Raw genomic sequence first — 19,401 nt, forward strand, 5'->3', positions numbered from 1 at the left:
GACATTACAACACCACTTAACATTATTATCATTATAATAATATTAATAATGGCATTTGTTAAGCACTTACTATGTGTGAAGCACTGTTCTAAGCGGGGTGGGGGGGATACAAGGTGATCAGGTTGCCCCACATGGGGCTCACAGTCTTAATCCCCATTTTACAGATGAGGGAAATGAGGCCCAGAGAAGTTAAGTGACTTGCCCAAAGTCACACAAATTGAAAAGTGGAGGAGCTGGGATTAGAACCCATGACCTCTGGCTCCCAAGCCCGTGCTTTTTCCGCTGAGCCATGCTGCTTCTCTTATCATTCATCGGGGTTGACCCACTAAGAGAAACCAGAGCCAAACCTCACTACCTATAATAATGAACCTCTCGAACCTTCTAAACCCACTTACATAATAGTTATTATATACTTATTAATAAGAATAATTGTGGTATTAAATGCTTACTATGTACCAAGAACTGTACTAAGTGCTGGAGTAGATACAAGATAAATAGGCCAGACATAGTCTTTGTCCCACATGCGGCTCACAGTTTAAGTAGGAGAGAGAATGGACATTTTTTCATTCCCAGTTTGCAGATGAGAAAACTGAGGCATAGAGAAGTTAAATGATTTGCCCAAGGTCACATAGCAGGCAAGCAGTGGAGTAGTGTAGTAAGTGTAGTGTAGTGGAGTAGTGGAGCAAGTAATTACAGTAGTGGAGCGGGGATTAGAACCCAGGACCCCGACACCTAGGCCCATGCTCCTGCCACTCACATAAGCTGCTTCCCTTTAAGGTGAATCCAACGTCCTTGGAACTAATTGGTGAATGTCTCACCCGACTCTCCCACCTTGCGTATCCCCATTGCCATCCAACATTGACCCTCCACTACTCAGTGCCACCATTATATTCCCTCAGATGCTTCCAGTGGAACTCCATAATTCAAAATGCACAAGCTAACTCTCTCAAAAATCTTCTTGTTCCTAAACTTCAGCTTCCTCAACATGGAAATCAGTTCATGGTCTCCTCTCAAGAGAAAAGTGAGGTCACCAGCTTTACCTAGCTCTTCTCCCTATGTTTCCCACTTTCTTACCTCTCCCCTCCATTCCTCCTGTTTCTGACATTGTGTTTTCTGTTGCCATGGCTAAAGTCACCACTTTTTTTTTCCTTTCCTTGTTTCTTTTTCCCTTTTCATCAATCTAATTTGTTCCTCTGACTCCTTCTCTTCTTCTTTCAATCATGCTGAAGTCTCTCCATTTCTTCGAAATCATTCGCTGGACTGGCAAACTACTGTTCCTTTCTGATAACATGGACATAGCAAGTTACAAATTCCATGATGCTTCCTTTAGGATCACTGTTAGTTAGCATAATAAACCCTACAGTACTAAGTGAATTCCATGGATACATGGATCAATAACCTATTAAACTGTAATGGCTACTTCATTCTAAGCCATTATAGTCCATTGGGTAACCCCAGGTGCCATTAACCTAACAGACAATAATAGATACATTGGAGCCATTACATTTGAACTATTGTGTCTGTGCCTTCCTACAAAATTTCTAGTGTACATGGCTGATCGACTATAATGAAAAACTTCAGAGACCCTAAAAGACTTCTGGGTCAATATGAATGAGGTACTGTACATTAAAACCAGAATTGAATTTTCAAAAACAGAAAAAAACTTGACTGAGTGCACCCTAAGAAAAAATTACCAATCTTATTTTATTTAAAAACAGTCTGACGCAATTTAGTCTCAGATATGCTTGCAGTCTCACCATGCTTGATTCCACGACAAGCCAACCTGGCTAAATCACTGAATGGCAAATTTTCATCCATGTCAGGTCTTTGAAACTCTTTCAGAAGAACATGGTTAAATTTGTAAATTAATTCTTCCCCTGTAATAAACCATACTCTGGTGTTTCGAAAGAGTTACTTCATGTGGGCAAACAGTTTATTCCCCAAGAGTCTCTGAAAGACACAGCATGACCTATTAGACAAAACTCTGGCGTGGAAGTCAAAAGGACCAGGCTTCTAATCTCAGCTCTGCCACTTGTGTCCTGTGTGACCTGTGTCACAACTTGTCTGTGCCTCAATTATCTCATCTGTAAAAGGGGGATTAAGATGGTGAGCCATACGTGGGTCATGGAATGGGTCTGACCTGATTAGCATCTAATTGCCCCAGTGCTTAGAAAAGTGGTTGGCACATAGTAAGTCCTTAACAAATACCATAAAAAAAGAGTCATTTACTCCCCATTGGATCGGTGAAACTAATGATGCTATTATTTTCACCTAAAGAATTACTTTCCCTTTTTTCAACTGGACAGGATCGGTCTTGTGAATATCTTATTCCAGTGATGTGAGTTCAAACTGGTTTCCTTGGTTTTAATTACCCTCATTTAAGAAAAAAATGTTTAAAAAATCATAACTCATTAGTCATTAGCATAGGCTAATCACCTGTAAAAATGTCTTTGCATGGAAAGCAATTGCAAATAAAAAGCACAAAAACTTGAAACTATATTGGCTTCATTTTCCAAGTTTTGGAGAAAGCAAAAATAGCTAAATAAATTTTCTCAGAGTTTATAAAAGAAATTAACTTCCCAGATTAAGATTTTTTTTGCCAAGTTTCAACTTAAAGTGACTTTTTACAACCAAGTTATAAAACCCTTGAAAATACTATTGGGACCTACAGTGGAAAAGCTGAAGAAACCTCAGAATGTTACTGCTACATGCCAGTCAGTGATAACCTAAGAGCCAAAAATACTTGGTGAGGTATGTTTACTTGCTTTCCCAATGGTGAAGTAGGGGACATATTTCAGGGGTAACTCATATGGTGGAATAAATGATACATTTTATGGCATTCATATATTTTGAAAACCATTCCAGAGGGCAGTCTGTGAAAATTTATTGGGATCAGTGGGAAGCTGAAATTCTCAGAGGTTGGTAATGGGATAGAAAGCTCTTCACCTGAGGGCCAAGCATACAAACCTTCTATACAATGACAGTGACAAAATCTCTTACAGCAATATAGACTTTATTCATATATAATACCCACAGCTATGATAGTCTTTCCCTATTATGCAGCTCTACCAATTATCCAACCTGCCTCTGAAATCCATGATCTCTCTTTCAACCCTTTGTTATCTCTATTGAACACTTTAATGTTGGTTTTATATAATAATATTCATTATCATTTCTATTATGGTATTTGTTAAATGCTTACTATATGCCAGGCAGTGTACTAAGCACTGGGATGTATACAAGCAAATTGGGTTGGACACAGTCCCTGTCCCATGTGAGGCTCACAGTCTCGCTCCCCATTTTACAGATGAGGTAACTGAGGCACAGAGAAGTTAAGTGACTTGCCCAAGGTCACTCCTCAATAACATTAATCTGCTTTATGTTGCATCCTTTGTTTCTGAGGGACAGGGAAGATTACTCCCACATGCTGCATACTCCCTGATTCAAGATGTCTGAGGAGAGTAAGCGAAGGAAATATCACAATTATTACAATTCAGGTTTGACAAAGGAAAGGAGTTTCTCCTAACTTCTGTCCCCTACTAGATTTTGTTGAATAAGGGAATCAATTCTCTGATTGTCATTCAAGTGTCCCAACAATGTTATCCACTTTTGTAAGAATAAAATAAATGTTACTGATGGACTGTTCTTTCTACCATTGAAAGTGCTTCAATGTCATGGCTGTATTAACCACCATTCTTGTGAGTGAAAGAGAGCATCAGTGCACCCAATTCCATTCCATCACTGGGTGAAGGGGTTGATAAATTCAGCTCCACTCTCTCCATGCTTCCATAAACCCAGCCCCATCCCCTTGATTCCCAGCCAATGACTTTCCTATCCTGTCTCTCTGCACCCTAAAGTCAGTCGATAGTATTAATTGAATGCCTACTGTATGCAGACCACTGTACTAAGCACTGGAGAGAGTACAACAATAAACAGACACATGCCCTGCCCACAGTAAGCTCACAGTCTAGAGGGCTGAAAGCTCAGCCCCTTAAATTCAACCCCACCTCCCCATTGCCCCTGCACTTCCTCTCTCTGTTCTAATATATTATCTAATTTTTTTAAAAGCTGCTATCACTGCTCGGTTTCAATACTGAATTCTCAGCTGCTGCCACTGCCATTCCCAGCAGTGGGACACTTTCAATTCTGCAGAGTTTGGGAGCAGGAGCAGGGTTGAGGGGGGACATGGGAGAGCCAGCAGCATAGGGAGGCTGCCATGGAAGGCATTATCTCTGCCTTTCTCCTCTTATGTTCATATTTATATTTAGTTTAATGTCTGTCACTTCCTGCAGACTGTAAGATCCTCATGGACAGGAAACTTATTTACCTACTCTGTTGATATTGCATTCTGCCAAGTGCTTAGTGCAGGGCTCTGCACACAGTAAACACTCAATAAATATGTTGGTTGAGTGAGTGAGCATCAGAAAAGTAAATATAAAGAGAATAGAAATGGAATAAAGCAGGGGAATGGGGGAGGAGCAGGAGAGATGGGTGGGTGAGTTTGGGTTATGGAAAGTACTCAGGAAAGTCTAAGATCAGGAAGCAGAGAGGGCTAGCCACACTGGGAGATGAGGGGAAACAGGGAGGGGCCAGGTTACAAAAATGGAAACTAAAGTGGTGATTACTCCAAGAAGAATTGGCTGTGGAACTACTAAGCTTATAATTGCACATGTACGAAAGTTGTGTGATGGGCATTTAACTGATTTTCCAAGATGTCTATGGAAGAATTTGAGCTCTGCAATAAACAGATCGTTGCAATTTCAGTATCTGGGGATATTCTTCCTCTTCTACTTCCAACCCCTAATTAGAACATTCTTGAGATTTTTTTTGATAGTCCTAACACCTACTCCAGGAAACACTGAGCTAGGCTAGACTGGTATTTCAAGAACATGGACAATTGTGCTCTACTCCCTGGGCTGTAAATAGAGGCTCTTATGGTTTGCAGCCTAAATATTTTATAAGCAAATCTCTGGCTTTGATTTGGCTAAGGGGTAGAGGTTGTTTGGGTAACTAGAATTGTTTCTTTCTCTCTTCAGCATCATTTTCTATAATTAGTGATTTGTTTATTGTTTGATTTAAGGTGCGATGAAGAAATCAAAGTTATGAACATATCCGGGTCCAGTACACTACAGACGTTTCCTACTCCGCATTGAGATTTCTAGATGATTTAGGCTTCCATTAGCTATCACTAGATCGTTTCCATTAGCATAAAGATTAACTTTGTGCATTTTCCATTATTTTATTTTTAAACACCTGAGGAAACCTCAGTCCTTTGTTACTTATGTTTTCATTTACTCATATTCTTTTCATTACTGAAATCTTTTCTGAACCTATCCCTTAAATACATCCTATTATCCTCATCTGTAAAATGGGGATTGAAACTATGAGTCCCATGTGGAGCAGGGACTGTGTCCAAATTGATTTTCTTGTATCCACCCCCAGTGCTTAGTACAGTGCCTGGCACACAGTAAGTGTTTAACAAATACCACAATTGCTATTATTATTACAGAAAGTGCTCAATAAATTCAACTAATTGATCATTGATCAATTGATATGAAACTGACATTCTTTGTAATGTGTGAATAAAGATTGTCCATTTGGGTGCCATCACAGTTAGTACCTGATGTTGATTTCAATTCTGTCTGTTGGTTCCTTGATCCTGAAGTTTCTGTTCTAAAAAAGTCACCTCATTTCCGAGGTTGGTTTGTCTGTTGCTGTTATCCCTCGCATCCTACAGTTCAGCCACATCTATTTTAAAACATTCTTGCCTTTCAGTGCCCCCAAACTAATGTCACAAACTCTTAGGACCTCCTCCTGGCAATCAGTCTCCTCATATGCCCCACCCAGTGTGGCATGGCATGGTAAACATCCCCTATCTTCAAGGCCTTCGTGACAGTTTCCCTTAGAAGGAGCATCATAATGTAAGCCTCTGATAACATTCTTTCCTTAATGTCTTGTCTTATGCCGTCAGGTTGTTTCCAACCCATAGTGACATCATGGACACATCTCTCCCAGAATGCCCGCTCTCCATTTGCAGTTGTTCTGGTGGTGTATCCATAGAGTTTGGGGAAGCAGAGTGGCTCAGTGGAAAGAGCACAGGCTTTGGAGTCCGAGGTCGTGGGTTCAAATCCTGGCTCCACCACTTGTCAGCTGTGTGACTTTGGGCAAGTCACTTCATTTCTCTGGGCCTCAGTTCCCTCATCTGTAAAATGGGGATGAAGACTGTGAGCCCCACGTGGGACAACCTGATCACCTTGTATCTACCCCAGTGCTTAGAACAGTCCTTGGCACATCGTAAGCGCTTAACAAATACCAACATTATTATTATTATATGGAAGTGGTATACCATTGCTGCATTCTGTGCAGTAATTTGCCTGAATACTTTTATCTAAAAAATCCGGTGTTCTGGAATGGGCAAACAGTGATGGGGAGAGTCCTATAGAGAGACCCATGAGACATGTTTGGCCAGACACTGATGCCACTCATTCTGGAGTGGGAACAATGCTGGAATCCGCAAGTGTATAACATCCATGACTGGATCAATCCATCAATCGACTGTATTTATTGAGGACTTACTCTGTAACTGCTTGGGAGAGTACAATGTAAGCGAGTTGGTAGACATTTTCCCTGCCCACAATGAGCTACCAGTCTAGAGGGAGAGGCAGACAGTAATATAAATTTTAAAAATTATGAATATGTGCTTAAGTGATATGGGGCTGACAGAGGGGTGAATAAAGGATGCAAATCCAAGTACAATGGGGACACAAAAGGGAGAGGGAGAAGAGGAAATGAGGGCTTAATCAAGAAAGGCTTTAGTAAGGCTTTGAAGGTGGGGAGTATGATTATCTGTTGGATCAGAAGAGGGAGGAAGTTCCAGGCCAGAGGCAGGATGTGGCAAGAGGCTGGTGGCAAGATAGATGAGGTCGAGTTTCAGTGAGCAGGCTGGTACTAGAGGAGTGAAGTGTAAATGCTGGGCTGAAGAAGGAGAACAACGAGGTAAGGCAGGAGGGAGCAAAGTGATTGAGTGCTTTAAAGCCAGTGGTAAGGAGTCTGATGCAAAGGTGGATGGGAAACCACACTGGAGGTTGTAGAGGAGTGGGGAATCATGGACTCAACATTTTTGACCCGAGAAGTGGAGTGAAGCATGGACTGGAGTGGGGAGAGACAGGAGGAAGGGAGGCCCCCAAGGAGGCTGATACGGTAATCGAGGTGGGATGGAATAAATGATAGGATTAACGTGGTAGTAGTTCAGAAGGAGAGGAAATGGCAAATTTTATGAATGTTTAGTGACTGGATGAAACCTCGGTGCATTAAAGCACTGAGAAGCAGCGTGGCTCAGTGGAAAAGAGCCTGGGCTTTGGAGTAAGAGGTCACGGGTTCAAATCCCAGCTCTGCCACTTGTCAGCTGTGTGATTTTGGGCAAGTCACTTAACTTCTCTAGGCCTCAATGACCTCATCTGTAAAATGGGAATTAAGACTGTGAGCCCCCCCGTGGGACAACCTGATCACCTTGTAACTTCCCCAGCGCTTAGAACAGTGCTTTGCACATAGTAAGTGCTTAATAAATGCCATCATTATTATTATAGAAAACCACTTACACAAACCATTTGCTCTCCCACCCCATCTTGTTGCAAGCAAGGTAGACAAGCAATTTAGAGACATGATCACATGGTCTCAGTGCATAAAATTGGAGAAGGCAGATTGTTAAAATAATGTTAATTATTAAGACCATTAAATGGAAAAATTGATGACCTTCTACAGTATATTGGCACATATTTTCAAGTAGTCTGCTTCAACTTGTCTATTCTGCGCACTGCCAGTTTCCATGGATGGACCAGTTTTGCTGGATAAATTTCAAGGGAAAGTGAGCTACACACAAAAGCATCAAGCTTAATTTTATAATTTAACTGGGCTCCAAAGAATGTCAAGTGCAGTTGAATTGTGTTCAACATTTTCAACTGCCATTGAATACATTCCAAAAAATAAAAGGCAGCTAGGCTATTAGATTCCGTTATAGTTGCCTATGTCTGCAAATCAATTGTACTGTGCTGGAATTAAGGACTGAGCCCTCAACATGACAGCAGGCAATAAATTACATGTGAAATATTTTCTATAGTCAAGTTTTGTATCCAGTGGTTTCCTCTAGTAGACTCAGTGTCCCCAGACGTTTGGCCACTGACTTGTGGTCTTGAACTAGTGTATTCTGGAAGTGGGGAATTATCCTAAGCAAGGAGGCATAGTCTTGCTGTCTTTCAAGAATGACAAGAGTTTTGGGTCAAGGGAAAATATTTTAAAAAAAGAAACATTTGAGTTACAGAGATAGGACTAAGGGTGGATGTGAGGGCTACGGACTCCAAGAATAATTAGGATTTTTTCTCCTCATTGGTTCTCTTTTTGCAAAGTGTTACTCAAAGTTAGAAGTATTGAACATTTTTGATGATTTCATATAATAGGGGGAAGTTAGTGTTCAATTCTCTGAATATTACTTTGTATTTTTCAGTAGGGGACAAAATTAAGGCTTTACAAACAGAATTATAAAGGCTCTTTCAGCCAGAATTATATCCCTAACTGCACTACCTTAATTCACTGGATATATGCACAACTTGGAGAAGCTGGTTGGCCAAATGGAAAGAACCCAAGCTAGAAGACCTAGATTCTAATTCTGATTCCTCCACAGGTCTGCCAGGTGGCCTTGGGCAAGTCACTTAACTTGTCCAAGACTGAGCCCCCTTTTTCCTCTCCTCCTCCCCATCCCCCCCGCCCTACCTCCTTCCCCTCCCCACAGCACCTGTATATATGTTTGTACAGATTTATTATTCTATTTATTTTGCTTGTACATATTTACTATTCTATTTATTTTGTTAATGATGTGCATCTAGCTTTACTTCTACTTATTCTGATGACATGACACCTGTCCACATGTTTTGATTTGTTATCTGTCTCCCCCTTCTAGACTGTGAGCCTGTTGTTCGGTAGGGACCATCTCTATATGTTGCCAACTTGTACTTCCCAAGCACTTAGTACAGTGCTCTGCACACGGTAGGCACTCAATAAATACGATTGAATAAATGAATGAATGAACTTCTCTGTGCCTCAGTTACCTCTTCTGTACGTTGGAGATTTAAACTGTGATCCCCATGAGGGACAGGGACTGTGCCTAACCTGATTAGCTTGTATCTATTCCAGTGCTTAGTACAGTTGCTGGCACATAGTAAGCCATTAACAGACAGTATTTTAAAAATAATAAAAATAAATACCTCTTTTCTTCCAATTTATGTATCATGAGTTGTCGGAGGAAAAATTCTTCATTCCATGTTTTAAAACTTCCCACAGTCTTAGAGACCCAGAAATTGAAATCACTTGGAAACAAACCTCAATTTAATCTGGTTTCATGTTCTTGGTAATATCAGGTGAAGAAGGAAATGGCTGAATATGCTTAATTGCTTTTTTAACTCTTTTCCTTTAACTCTTTATACAGAAATGCATTCTGTAAAAACTGAGAGAGAGGATTGGCATTTATTTAATCATTCAAGTACCTTAGATAGTCACTCTGGATATTTTGGTGAGGTGAGGGATGGAGAATTAGTTTGTTGAACATTTGTTAATTCACAATGTTGAATCCGATCATGTTTTTTCACAGTCTTCAGTTTGAGCACTAGCTCTGGCCAATATCTGGATGGACTTCTGCCACTTCAAACCCAATTGTGTTCATTAGCCCAGTAGCACGACCGGGAAAATGAAGAGATCCTCACTACATGATTTGGATGCTGCCGCCTACACCTGTTTCCAGATGAAACACTCTGAACAAATCCCAGCTTTCCCACAGCAAATTGAGAAAGTTGAGAATCTCTGAGACAGAATGAGACTGTGCCAAGTGGAAGCTGGGTGGTATCCTTAGTAGTAATGACATTTCATGTAAGAAACATCCATCTGACCCAGAAATAGCCAAAAGATTTCAGCCAAAATTCCAACAGCTCAATGACATACAATCTGTTTCCTGCCCAGGAGAATACTGCTTCCAATGCTAATGAGGTTGCTCCCTTTGGAACGCTTTCCCGAAATGGACACTGGCTGCAAAATAGAGTTGCAAAGCCCAGGTCCAACTAAAGAAAGGAAATAAATTCCGTCAACATAGAATCAACTATACTCTGAGTCCCGAGCAACTTCCACCCAAAATAAAGCAACGGAATAAGTTCATCACATCCTCATCACCAACCCTGCCCTTTTTTCCAGATGATGAAAACTGCTTTATTCCTTATTTCTCCCACCTTTTTCTCTGACTTTGAGAACGGGCTCTTGGTAACTACTTCCTCTTCTTCTCCAGGACTTCCCCTCCATTATTGTGGATGTTATAAATCATCTTGTTGATGAGTAATTTCCCACTCTCTCCAAGCCAGGTGTCGCTTATTCAGGTAGCTCCCACCTCCAGGGAGAGAGAATAGGCGGGGCCGGGATTTGAACCCATGATCTCTGACTCCCAAGCCTGGGCTCGTTTCACTGAGCCATGCTGCTTCTTTTGTTTTGTTGTCCATCTCCACCTTTTAGACTGTGAGCCCACTGTTGGGTAGGGACCGTCTCTATATGTTGCCAACTTGTACTTCCCAAGCACTTAGTACAGTGCTCTGTACACAGTAAGCGCTAACTAAATACGATTGAATGAATACCTCCCTGTTCCCCTCTCAGGATCACACCTGGAGAGCTTCCAGTACACTACCAGTCTCGGCTACAGGAGGGAGAGTTGAGCGGAAGCATACCCATTCCATTCTTTTCTTGGGCAGTGGAAGGCAATCTACTACAAGTCAAAACTCACCTGTGCTGGGCAGCAGTGGCAGGAGAGAGAATCGAGGGTGAAGACTCGGGTTTACCGTGCTGACGAGAGCAATGGTAAACCACTTCCAGATCTTTATCAAGAAAACTCTATGGAGAAACTATCAGAAAGATTGTAAATGGAGGTGGGGCATTCTGGGAGAGATGTGTCATGGAATCACTATGGGCCAGAAATGACTCAACAGCATAAGACAAGATAAAACTTCCCTGTCCTTTGTCCTTCCCCTTTCTGCATCTACTGATGTCCATGAAAAAACTCACAAATCAGCAAACACCTATTTTATGGCCCTACATAGAGTATTCACACATGCATATACTCCACCACTCATCTGCTGTGTGACCTTGGGCAAGTCACTTAACTTCCTTGAGCTTCAGTTACCTCATCTGGAAAATGGGGTTTAAGACTGGGAGCCCCACGGGGACGACCCATTTACTTGGTATCTACCTCGGCGCTGGAGAAGCAGCGTGGCTCAGTGGAAAGAGCACGGGCTTTGGAGTCAGAGGTCATGGGTTCGAATCCCCACTCCGCCACATGCCTGCTGCGTGACCTTGGGCAAGTCACTTCACTTCTCTGAGCCTCAGTTACCTCATCTGTAAAATGGGGATAAAGACTGTGAGCCCCACGTGGGACAACTTGATCATCTTGTACCCCCCCCCCCCCAGTGCTTAGAACAGTGCTCTTCACATAGTAAGCGCTTAAATGCCATCATTATTATTATTAGTATTATTATTAGAACAGTGTTTGGCACATAGTAAGTGCTTAACAAATACCATAATTATTATGCAAAAACATGTATTTCTGGGCAAAGACGTCATCACTAGGACAAAGTAATTGTTGAAAACACAAATGAAAATCATGAAGTCCTGGAGAAATATTTCATGCCATGGTAGATGATTTTTAATTTACCTGCATCCCTCTCTCGTGTTGAGAGTTTCTCAACAATAGATTAACAAAGACAGTTACTTGTTAAAAAATGCTGTCTCCCCAGCAAACAACAAAGTGGATAGAGCACAAATCCGGGAGGCAGAAGGACATGGGTTCTAATTCCGGCTCTGCCACTTGTCTGCTATGTGACCTTGGGCAAACCACTTACTCCTCTGTGCCTCAGTTCCCTCATCTGTAAAATGGGGATTTAAGACTGTGAGCCCTTTGTGGGATAGGGACTATGTCCAACCTGATTATCTTGTATCTACCACAGCACTTAAAACAGTGCCTGGCACATAGTAAGCACTTAATAAATGCCATTATTATGAAGTAGTGAACTTTTAAATCTGAGATTCAACTTCATTATTAGCTGCATTCCTCCACATTTGTAGCTTTGCTCCTTTCAATAGAAGGTCATTAGCAACATCAATGAATGCCTATTGAACGCTATTGCAAGCCAGGTGCTTTTCTTTAGCATTTCCAGGGTATAGATTAGGCACGCTCTCAGCCGTTGTAGAGCATACATTTGAGGAAGGGGAAGGAAGGACAAGCAGTTAGTCAATATAATGATATATAGTAAAAGATCATATTAGCTACCATGGATGCTTCCCCTCTGCAGAGGCTGCTCAGCTGATCAGATTTTTGCCTGATTTAAAGAGTTCTGTCAGGCTGCCAATGGATCAGTCCATCATTTGTACATTGGAAAAGAATGACAGGAAATCATTATTAGCAAAAAGCTTGTTGACGTGAATAAAATGACATGGTTATTTTCAAAAAGTGGCTCAGTGCCATTTTCCAAGGTGCCAAGGCAGTGTATGGAAAATACTCTTTCCATGCCCTCCCCATGAAGTAGCATGGCCTAGTGGAAAGAGCACAGGCTTGGGAGTCAGAGGATGTGGGTTTAATCCCAGCTCTGCCACTTGTCTGCTGTGTGATCTTGGGCAAATCACTTCACTTCTCTGTGCCTCAGTTAGGGTTAAACCAATCAATCAATCATATTTATTGAGTGCTTACTGTGTGCAGAGCACTGTACTAAGCGCTTGGGAAGTACAAGTTGTCAACATATAGAGACAGTCCCTACCCAACAGTGGGCTCACAGTCTAAAAGGTTAAAGACTGTGAGCCCTGTATGGGACAACCTGACTAGTTTGTAACCACCCCAGCACTTAGAACAGTGCTTCACACATAGTAAGTGCTTAACAAATACCATAATAATTAATTAATAATTAATTAATGATAAGTATGGCCAGGATATTGCCCAGAAGAGAACTTGGCATTTCATGGGCCATCAAACCCTGGTCCATGTCATCCTCTTGGCCCGGAATGCCCTCCCTCCGCACATCCACCAAACTAGCTCTCTTCCTCACTTCAAAGCCCTACTGAGAGCTCACCTCCTCCAGGAGGCCTTCCCAGACTGAGCCCCCTCCTTCGTCTTCCCCTCCTCCCCCTCTCTATCCCCCCACCTTACCTCTCTCCCCTCCCCAAAGCACCTGTATATATGTCTATATGTTTGTACGTATTTATTACTCTATTCATTAATTTTATTTGTACATATTTATTCTATTTATTTTATTTTGATAACATGTTTTGTTTTGTTCTCTGTCTCCCCCTTCTAGACTGTGAGCCCGCTGTTGGGTAGGGACCATCTCTATATGTTGCCAACTTGTACTTCCCAAGCGCTTAGTACAGTGCTCTGCACACAATAAGCCCTCAATAAATACGAGAGAATGAATGAATGAATGAATGAATCAGAAGTAGAGCTAAGATAGTAAGATGACAGCCAGCATTGCTTTTGACTTCAAAATGTGTTAGGGGTCACCAGTTAATTTCAGGGAGAGCACAAAGAGTATTCTGAAGTGCAGAAAAGTGATCCTACGATGTAAAACCATGGAAGTCTGCGAACATGAGTATGTTCTTGGAGCAGCAGTCAGAGAAAGGCAAACACTCAGATCTTCTGCAGTCTGTACTGCCTGTCAAGGAGAAACATGTTCTGCTGTGACCTTTAGAAACCAACAGCAAAGTTTCCTTCACTAGAGTCTTAAGAAGATTGACCAATCACTTGTTTTTAGTATCCAAGGGCTGGAACTGGCTAAATGTTTCAGCATCAGAGTTTCAGAAAATGTTGTTTTCTTGAAATATGATCTAGGTGTCACCTGGAAATTTGCTTCTGACTGAATATTAGATTTCAAATATTCATCTGTGCGGCATATCCTTTCACAGACCCTCAGTGCAAGAGGCATCATTTTTTAAGTATTCTCTTCATCAACGATTCACTCTCTGTTGAGAAAGAGGGAAGATGATCAAGATTCTACTAAAATTATCATTTCTGAAAGTTACTTGGCAAAGGGAAAAAAAAAACCCAAATGGAATATGGTTTTTCCTTTACTTCGGTTCTTCTATCTCACCCAGCTGCCTCAAAATATCAAGAAAAAGGCTCTTCCGTCGAATCGAGGTTACAGTTGGCATTTCCCCTAACACATCCTGTCCCTGTCTCCTCTTAGCTCCTGGAAGTGCTTGCAGTGTGACATAGAGAAGCAGCGTGGCTTGGTGGAAAGAGAATGGGTTGGGAGTCAGAGGATGTGGGTTCTAACCCCGGCTCCACCTCTTGTCTGCTGTGTGACCTTGGTCAAGTCACTTCACTTTTCTGTGCCTCAGTTACCTCATCTGTAAAATGGGGTTTAAGATTGTGAGCCCCATGTGGGATAACCTGATTATCTTGTATCTACCCCAGCTGTTAGTATAGTGCTTGGCACATGGCAAGCACTTAACAAATACCATTATTATTATTATTATTATTATTATTCTTATAGACTGTGAGCCCCTGGAGGGCCAGAGGCCAGGTCTCATTCCCACTTGCATACTTGCATACTAAGCACTTAATAAATACTATTTCCCCAAGCTCAGAGGGGAAAGAATCCAGTCTCTCCACTCTCCTTCTCAGTTCTCTGGCTACAGTTAGGGAACCAGATGGCCAAAACCTAATGTGGCAACTGCTTGAAAATTCTCTCTATTTTGAACACAAAAATGTGTATTAAAAAAATACAACACCCTGACAACCAAAAGTAAGCTGAGCAAGTGAATCCAGAAAATGACAGATAAGGAAACTCATTGGGTCTTCATTTACTTCCAGTCATGTCCCATCTTGGGGGCCATGCAGTAACTTAAATACCAGATCTTTTCATACTGAATCATGGGGATGGACACACACACACACACACACACACACACACACACACACACACACACACACACCACTAATAATAATGATGGCATTTATTAAGCGCTTACTATGTGCAAAGCACTGTTCTAAGCGCAGGGGAGGTTACAAGGTGATCAGGTTGTCCCTCGTGGGGCTCACAGTCTTAATCCCCATTTTCCAGATGAGGTAACTGAGGCACAGAGAAGTTAAGTGAGTTGCCCAAAGTCACACAGCTGACAAGTGGCACAGCCTGGATTAGAACCCATGACCTCTGACTCCAAAGCCAGGGCTCTTTCCTACTGAGCCACGCATCTTCTCTATGCTCACACACAATCATATACATACATTTACACACACAGAGAAGCAGCATGGCCTAATGGATAGAGCATGCCCTGGGAGTCAGAAGGACTTAATCCTTAATCAGAAGGACTTGTCTGCTGTGTGACCTTGAGCAAGTCACTTCCTTTGTCTTTGCCTCAGTTATCTCACCTGGAAACTGGGAATTAAAACTGGCAGCCCCATGTGGGACAGTGCATCCAACTGATTAGCTTGTATCTACCCCAGAGCTTAGTACAGTGCCTGGCACATAATAACAAATAACAAATACCACAATTATTATTATTGTGCACAGGTGCATGCTCACACACTGACAAATATAGACACACAAATACACACTCACACACACGTATACACGCTTACAAATGCACGCGCACACACACAAAGACATATCAAGCACCTGCCAAAGGGAACTAAGGCCCAGCCCACTCAGGTTTGTAAGAGTCCATTCTTCCCCATTCATTCAGTCACATTTAATCATATTTATTGAGCACTTACTGTGTGCACAGCACTGTACTAAGCGCTTGGGAAGTACAAGTTGGCAACAGAGTACAATCCATCATGCGTTTCATGCTTTTGATCTCTATAAGCATCTCTATGTGCTTCTTGCATAATACTGGCAGTGATGGGACTGAGATTCATATGTCTCTTCCAATGGGAGAATCCATCACCATCATCGATCTCTTAGTGGTATTCATTGAGCAGCTACTATATCCTGAGCACTGTCCCAATTGCCTGAGCACGACCATCATTGCTTGAGACAGGATATCATTAGCAAGGCACATGTTCCCTTTCTTCAAAGCTATCTTTAGCATATTCACAGAGAAACATAGAAAAATACTCAAAAACTGGAAACGGAGAAACAAATCCAGAGAGATTAAAGACGCAGAGATGGAGAGACACAGACAGTCGCAAAGACACACACCAATTTAAGCTCCCAGTCACAAAGCACTCAGATCCAGCCAGGACACAGACATATAGAGAAGGAAGATCCAGATCTTCCTGGAGATCGGAGCTACCGAGGCCCTGGGTACTGGGAGAGAAGGAGGTGCTGAGATGTACACTTGGCATTGTATAATATAATGAATGATGCTACTGAGATTCCATGAGTCATATTCCAGAGACAGATCCTATCCTTACAACATAAAGAAGAATAAACCGTTTTTAATTGTTACAGTAGAAGGAACAAGCCATTTGATACTGGGAAGATGCAGTGTGTGACTTTGGGCAAGTCACTTAACTTCTCTGTGCCTCAGTTACCTCATCTGTAAAATGAGGATTAAAACTGTGAGCCCCCCGTGGGGCAACCTGATCACCTTGTAACTTCTCCAGCGCTTAGAACAGTGCTTTGCACATAGTAAGTGCTTAACAAATACCATTATTTATTGAGCATCATACTTATTGAGCACTTACTGTGTGCAGAGCACTGTATTAAGCGCTTGAGAAAGTACAACATAGTAGAGTTGGTAGACATGTTTCCTGCTCACAAAAGAGCTTATAGTCTAGAGGGGGAGACAGGCATTAATATAAATAAATTATGAATACGTACATAAGTGCTATTCTATTCTATTTATTTTATTTTGTTAGTATGTTTGGTTTTGTTCTCTGTCTCCCCCTTTTAGACTGTGAGCCCACTGTTGGGTAGGGACTGTCTCTATATGTTGCCAATTTGTACTTCCCAAGTGCTTAGTACAGTGCTCTGCACACAGTAAGCACTCAATAAATATGATTGATGATGATGATGATGATGATATGTTGCCAATTTGTACTTCCCAAGCGCTTAGTACAGTGCTCTGCACACAGTGAGTGCTCAATAAATATGATTGATGATGATGATGATGATATGTTGCCAATTTGTACTTCCCAAGCGCTTAGTACAGTGCTCTGCACACAGTAAGCGCTCAATAAATATGATTGATGATGATGATGATGCTATGGGGATGAGAGAAGGGTGAATAAAGGGGGAAAATACAAGTGCTGGGGCAATAAAGAAGGGAGAGAGAGAAAAGGAAATGAGGGCTTAGGGAAAGCTTCTGCGAGGTGGTGTGCCTTCAATAAGGCTTTGAAGGTGGGGGAGTAATTGTCTGTTAGATATGAAGAGGGAAGGTGTTCCTGGCCAGAGGCAGGATGTGAGCTAAGAGTCAGTGGCAAGATAAGTGAGATGGAGGTTCAGTGAGTAGATTGGCATTAGAGGAACAAATTGTGTATGCTGGGTTGTAGTGGTAGAGCAAAAAAGTAAGAAAAAGAAAGGGGCAAAGTGATTGCTTCTGTTTGATGTGCAGGTGGATGGGCAACCACCGGAGGATCTCAAGGAGTGTAATTCTGTAATTTATTTATTTCTAATACTGTCTGTCTCCCCCTCTAGACTGTAACTTAATGTGTGCAGGGAATGTGTTTGTTTATTGTTATATTGTCCTCTCCCAAGCACTTAGTACAGTGCTCTGCACACAGTAAGTGCTCAGTAACTACAATTGACTGACTGAGTGGGGAAACATGGACTGAACAGTTTTGTAGAAAAGTGATCCAGGCAGCAGAGCGTAGTAAAGACTGGAATGGGGAAAAACAGGAGGCAGGGAGGTCAGCAAGGAGGCCAAAACAGTAATCAACTGTTTGAAGTAACTGTTCCCCTGGCCCCCCTCATGTTCAGCTTCCACAGCAGAGAGATAAGTCCCAGGCTGCTTCTAACACCAAGCCTCAGACAAAGAGATTCTGCTACCACGGTGGTTTATCCCTCCTGCTCCTTTCCCTCCTTGGCTTGTGATACAGGAAGGATGGTGATGTGGTCTACAATGAAAGGGAAAATCAAGGGGAGGACAGGGTTTGGGTGGAAAGATAAGGAGTTCTAATTTGGACATGGTAAGTTTGAGATGTCTTGAAGGCAGGATGAAATGTGAGAATGTAGAGAAGGAAAGAGATCAAAGCTGGAGAGATAGATTTGGGAATCATCCATAGTTGAAGCCATGTGAATGAATGAGTTCTCCAAGGTGGGGGGTAGGGAGTAGATGGAGAACAGAAAGGAAACCAAAACTGAACCTTGAAGGACTCCCACAGTTAGGGAGTAGGAGACAGAGGAGGAGCCCACGAAACAGAATGAGAATGAGAGGCCAGAAAAATAGAAGAACCAGAAGACAGTGTCAATATTCTAAATAAACTCTCCTTTGACGCCATGACTCCCTCTAGTTATTATCCCATCTTTCTGCTACCATTCATCTCCAAACTCCTTGATCAAGTTGTCTATCCCCACCATCTCATATTCCTCTCCTCCAATCCTCTCCTTGACCCTGTCCAATCTGATTTCCGTTCTGTTCCGTTCTCGTTTCCGTTCACTTCAAAGAAACTGCTCTCTCAAAGGTGACAAATGATCTCCTTCTTGCCAAATCCAATGGCTTCCACACTATCCTTATCCTCCTCAACCTCTGAGCTGCCTTCAGCACTGCCGCCCACCCTCTTCTCCTAGTAACGTTATCCAACCTTGGCTTCACTGACACTGTCCTCTCCTCCAATCTCTCTGGACGCTCATTCTCAGTCTCTTTCATGGGTTTCTTTCTGCCTCTCTAACTGTGAGTGTCCCTCAAGACACTCTTCTATTCTATTCTATTCTCTCTTCTATTCTCCATCTACACCCACTCCCTTGGAAAACTCATTCACTCTCATGGCTTCAACTACCACCTCTATGCAGATGATGCCCATAGCCTCAAATCCAGCCCTGATCTCTCCCCCTTGCTGCAGCCTTGCATTTCCTCCTTTCTTCAAAACATCTCTACTTGGATGTCCTGCAGACACTGCAAACTTAACACATCCAAAGCAGAACTCCTTCTCTTCCCACCCAAACCCTGTCCTCCCCCGACTTTCCCATCGCTGTAGACAGGGCCACCTTCCTGTTTCATATGCCCATAACCTTGGCATTATCCTTGACTCCTCTCTCTCATTCAACCCACATATTCAGTTCCTATCGATTCAGCATCATGACTTGGCTAAAATCTGCCCTTTCCATCCAAACTGCTACTACATGAATCCAAGCTCTTATCCTATCCCATCTTGATTACTGTATCAGCCTCCTTGCTGATCTCCCTGCCTCCTGTCTTCCCCACTCCAGTCCATACTTCTGGAAATGT

This window comes from Tachyglossus aculeatus, chromosome 4, assembly GCF_015852505.1.
Source record: "Tachyglossus aculeatus isolate mTacAcu1 chromosome 4, mTacAcu1.pri, whole genome shotgun sequence".
NCBI classification, from domain to species: domain Eukaryota; kingdom Metazoa; phylum Chordata; class Mammalia; order Monotremata; family Tachyglossidae; genus Tachyglossus; species Tachyglossus aculeatus.